Source organism: Sciurus vulgaris (assembly GCF_902686455.1).
Source record: "Sciurus vulgaris genome assembly, chromosome: 6".
In the NCBI taxonomy this organism is placed as follows: Eukaryota; Metazoa; Chordata; class Mammalia; order Rodentia; family Sciuridae; genus Sciurus; species Sciurus vulgaris.
This window is the reverse complement of record NC_136466.1, coordinates 142,336,197-142,342,196: the sequence shown is the minus strand read 5'-3', so window position 1 is coordinate 142,342,196 and position 6,000 is coordinate 142,336,197.

Sequence of the window (6,000 nt, the reverse complement as noted above, 5' to 3'; positions counted from 1 at the left end):
GTGCTCTTTATAAAACATTTAGAATAACATAAAGAAGAAAACATCCCCTGGAGTCCCACACATTAATGTTTTATTATCCTTCAAGATTATTTCTAGACAGATGTTTTACAAAACTGAACTTGTCCTTTTAACACTATTTTAAATAATAATAATAGCTTTTCTATTTAATATTATTGTTTTGCATCTGTTTCACATCAGTTTATATTGGTATTATTTTAAAGGCTGCGTGGTATGTGACTTTCCATAATTTAATCAAGCTCCTATTAATCACTATCTAGGTTTCCAATTTTTCATCACATTTTGATGGATGTGCTTATACTTACCTTTATGCTGCTTTATTTTATTTTCCTTCCATTAGGATATATTCCTAGAGGGGGTGCATTGGGGTGATGAGGTACACTGCCAGATTGCCCTTCTGAAAAGTGGACCTGCTTATGTTCTAATAACCCTGTAGGGGAGATAGCTCATGTTATGGCCATAAACAAGGCCACACCATGAAATTTTCTCTTATACATTTTATAGAAACATTTGAATTTAACTTGGAAGGACTGAAAACAGTTTTGAGTGATTCCCTTTTATTCTGAACAGCAAACACATTTTCCTCCTGGGCTGGGGAGATAGCTCAGTCGGTAGAGTGCTTGCCTTTGCAAGCACAAGGCCCTGGGTTCAATCCCCAGCACCGCAATAAAAAAAAAAAAAAAAAAAAAAAAAAAAAAAGATGCACTCCTTAAGATGGCTTTGATCAGGGACAGACTGGGGACATCATCCTATCCAGCCATCTGACAAGCAGCATGAAGCCTCACAGAAACCTCACACATTTTCACACTAGCAAAGACCAACCAAATATTTAGATATTTAATATAATTCTGGAACATTGGCACAAATAAGAAAATATCTTAATAATTGCAAGCTGTGATCTGTTTTGGGTCCTTTTTGATTCCTTCATTGAAAAAAATTAAGTGAACATCTGCCCTGCTGGAAGCATCTTCTGAGGTTATGGTCCCATCTGGCTTTTAGCTATCTATATTGAGAGTTCTCTTGCTTCTTAGGATCCTTCTCTGCCACAGAAATGGAAAATGTCCTCTCTGGATGGAGAAGCAGGGGAATACTGCAGCAAGATGAGCATTTTTTAAAAAGTGCTACATGCATTGGTCCCTTCAACCTTGAATTCTGTTTTAAAGGGTGGTGTTGATGCAGATGGCATATATTTACTACATGGATTTTGAGGAAAAACTCCCTCATCCAAAGCAGGCAGACCTGTCTGCAGCCACTTCCTAGCTGAGATATGTGTTCTGCATTCAGATCACACTGAGAGATGCTTGCTCTTGGGGCTTCTCTGGCAATGACCCTGACTCCAGGCCTTTTGGCTTCCAAGGTTTCGTACCTGCAGAGGGTTAGAGCTGTGCCCAAAGTCCAAGTAGCTTCCTCCTGGCTCCTTCCTTGTTCTTCTTCCCAAAGAGCCTGGGATGAGCAACAAGAGGAAGTCCTCATAGATGATGGTAGTTTGAGAATCAAGGGAAGTTTGTGAGGAAGTCCCTTCAGGGACCTCATCCCAAAGGCAGAGATGACTTTGTCCTCCATTTGTACATAAGAGGAAAAAAAAAAAAAAAAAGGTAGAGTCTGGGTCTGGAAGTTTGATCCTCATGGGTTCAAACTCCAGAATTACAAGGTTTATTACATGAAAACTCTGCACCCATTCCCTTTAAAGATGACACCTTTTTTCATAGGTTAGTGGTTAAAATTAAATGCAGCATCATATGCAAGTAGCCTAGCAGACTGCTTGGCAAACACACGCCTATTAAATTCTTGCTCCATCTGTTCCAAGTCTGACTTCACCCCACCACCACCCCAGAGCACACCAAGGAGTGTGAATTGAACTGCCAGTCCATCTCCACTCATGTCTTCCTGCCCAGGCATTTCCTCTTTGGGTCTTATTTTCTTCACTATTCTATGCAGAGTCACATCACTGACCTCTCTTGATTCCATGAGACCTCTTAACCTGGATCTTCTGCAAGAGGCTGTCCTGGGCCACCTTGTGTCTCTAAACCCCAGTCAACTTCTTCAAGAGCCCCCAGAAAAGGGATGTGTACAGCTGAATGTAACAGAAACCTGTGTAAAAATGGGTTCCTTCTCCTATTCAAGTTGGAAACTGCTTTGGAAATGTCACCTGGGATAGCCCTGAATAGGCATATATAAAAAGAAATATTTAAAAACTTGCTGTGAGGCTTCCTGCATTGCCTTATAATTCACCAAATTATTGTGTATTGAATGGATGACTGTACTTCAGAGGAAAAAATGTGGGCTTTGCAAATAAATGGTTCTGGGTTTGAATCCCAACTGCCATTCACTTGCTGTGTGAACTTAGACAAATTATAGAAGGCAATGCTGGGCCTAGCATTTGTTTAATGAGGATTATATTGGTTTCCTATTGCTGTTGCAACAGATTACTACAAACGTGGTGACTTAAAACCTTGTGACCTTACTAACTTGTAGGTCTGGAAATTAGATACCCTAAAATAGGTCTCAGTGGACTAAAGTTTTACAAGGTGTTGTCAGGGCAGTTTCTTCTGCAGGTCCTAGAAGAGGAGCCTTCTTGCCTTTTCCAGCTTCTGGAGGCTGCCTGCAGTCCTTGACTTTGGCAACCTGGCATCTTCAGAGCCTGCAGTGGCAGTGGCAGTGTATATCAGCAGATCTCTGATGAGAACACAGAGACCCGAAGCAGACTCGTGTGTGTGGGAACTAAATTTTTGCCAAATTTAAAGATTGTGGGAAGCTATATTTAGTATGAAATCATAGTATGTGAAGGGGATTCTAGATGGTTGGCTAGAGGAAGGCTGTATTCCTAGTTGCTCCATGATTCGGGATTCAAGAAGCAGGAATACTACTTTTCTGCAAGGTGGGTGAAAGAGGGAGTTCATTACAAACTCTGAGGTTTGGGTACATTAAACAAAGAAGAAAGACAATACATTAGAGCCAAGCTGGTTGGGACTGCAGTGGCAGCAGTGGTAGCAGCACTGGTTCAGCACAAAGGGAGGGGAAACAGAAAAAGACAATGGGCAGATTTAGTACAGAAAAATCTGAAATCAGAAAAACCTATCCTTTCCTGATCCAGAAGCTGCAGTGTGCACTGATTCTTGAGACGTGCCCCATGTTTCCCAACTGACTGCAGACAGCTGAGACAGGAGCCATCTTGAGGCAGCCATGCTGTGGCTGCTGCTGTGGGAGCTGGGATTCTGAGCAAACATGGCTACACTGTAGCCATGGTATACCTAGCAGAACAGGAGGCAAACAGGCACAGAAAATATACCAGGGGGGTTCAAGTCAGAAAGTGAAGGGTAGCCCAACTTTCTTCCCACTTTGAGTCTGGTGACTCATATGACCAGCTAGAGCCCTTGGGAATCTGAACATGTAGGTGTGAATAATACACTCAGGCTAAGCCTAGGAAGCCTGGAAAGGCTGTGCTTGTGGGCTTCAAGAGGGGGTGAAGTGTTGGCTCCCCCACCCCACAAGCAGAATCCTTGAGAGGCTCCTGAGATCCAGACTCCTAACAGATATTGGCAAATGCCAAGCCCCCTAGGTTTGTGTTGATTTAATCTCCCCAGGGCAGACAACCCAACAAAGTTCCTGAAGCCTGGTTAGACCTAAGTCCCATCTTCTGGAACTCCATTTATAATACTTTGCAGTGACCCCACCATGGGAGTGCATCAATCTGATCTGTACAGACAAAACTCCAACTGACAGTACTTCCATCCCATCCTACCTCATACTGGATATAAGAGAAGCTGGGAATTATTTGAACCGTCTTCAGTCGTGGGCACTCCAACTGACAGTTTGGTGAGCAACACAAAGAAAGAGGAAGGGGTTAACAACACCCATCCTTTGCTGTTGCTCTCAGTATGTAAAGAAGAAAACAAAAGAAAGATATAGACAGTGATCATCTGTTCTTGTTGAATGTTTTGACCCGCAGGGACATGACTATTTCACAAGAGTAGAAACTCTGCTGCTGAACTAAACCAAGAGACAGCACACTTTGCTCCACACAAATTAATGATACTCATTTTTCAGCTATACTTTAATATAAAGAATAGAAGAAACAAAACCCCAAACTAATGATCAGACCCCAAGTAGAAACAGCTAGGGGTCACCCCCCAGCTCCCACCTATGGACACCCATTGCTATAGGAAAAACAAACAACAAAAGCTGTGGATACCACACCTATGAGGGGGTCTTAATCCAGATCACTCTAGGACACTTTGGCAAGTGATGACTGTCCTATAAAGGACCACATATAAGAGTGGAAGAGAAATCCCAACACTTGCACAAACCCAACCCAGTAATACAAAAAATATGAAAAAAACAAGCTAACATAACACCTCCGAAAGTTCGTAATTCACCAAAAACAGACCCCAAAGACATTGAAGTAGGTAATATATCAGATACGGAACTCAAAAAACATTATAAAAATGATCAATGAATTCCAAGAGAACACAGAAAGCAACAATTAAGGAAGTCAGTACAGAATATAAACAAATTTAATATGGAGATAGAAATATTGAAAAAGAACCAAACAAATCCTGGAAATGAAAGACATGCATTCTAAGAGAACACAGAAAACAATAATGAATTAAGGAAGTCAGTACAGAATATAATCAAGAAATTCAATAAGGAGATAGAAATATTGAAAAGGAACCAAACAGAAATATTGGAAATGAAAGACACAATTTAAAAAAAAAAAAAAAAGTTCAGTTGAAAGTCTCTAATAAAGTAGACCATGCTGAAGAAAGAATCTCAGAGCTGGAAGACAAAGTGGCAAGCCTTGAATATTCAGATAGTGTTAAGGTAAAAAAACAACAAAAATAACCATGATCAGACTATATAAGAGCTCTGAGGCAACATGAAGAGGCAAAATTTAAGAATCACTGGAATTGAGGAGGGTTGTGAGATGTGGGATAATGAAACGAATACACTCTTCAGGGAAATAACAGAAATTTTTCCAAACCTTCAGAAAGAGATGGACATCCATATAAAATAGGCATTCAGAATCCCAAGTACACAAGATCATAAAAAGAAACTCTCCATGTTACATTATAATTAAAATACCTAGCATACAAAACAAAGAATTTTAAAAGCCTCAAGAGAAAAATGGTCACATTTTTTAGAGGCAATCAAAATCACTTCTAATTTCTCAGCACAAACTTTACAAGTAAAGTGTGTTCCAAGTCCTGAAAGAAAATAACTGTCAAACTAGATTGCTACATGCAGAAAAGCTATCATTCAAAATTGAAGATGAAATAAAAACCTTCCAAGAGAAGCAGACACTAAAAGAATTCTTGACTACTAAACTAGCACTAAATAACTTATATAAAGAACAATTGCACACAGAAGAAATTTAAAAAACTCAGAGCTAACAAAAGAATGAATCTCACTTGAAGAGTAGCTATGCAAATGAGAAACAGGACCAAATTAAAATTGATACATGAGGGACTGGGGTTGTGGTTCAAGGATAGAATACTTGACTAGCATGTGTGAGGCACTGGGTTCAATCCTCAACCCCACGTACAAATAAATAAATAAAGGCATTGTGTCCATCTACAATTAAAAAAAAAAACTTAAATGATAAAATGGCATGAATTAATAAACATCTCTGTGTAACAGCATTGAATATAATGGTCTCAACTCTCAATTTAAAGACATAAGCTGGCAGAATTGATTTAAAAACAAGACCCAGTACATGTTGTTTGCAAGAGATGCACCTAATAGGCAAAGACAGCCATGGGCTGAAAGTGAAAGGATGGAAGTTGACATACCATCTGAATGGTGCCCCAAAACAAGCAAGGTAGCTACTCTCATATCTGACAAAGCAGATTTTACACCAAAATTAATCTGAGGAGACAAAGAGGGTCACTTCATACAGGTAAAGGGAACTATCCAACATAAGATAAACCAATAATAAATATTTATGCCCCAAATGTGGGTGCAACTAATTACACAAAAGAGGCA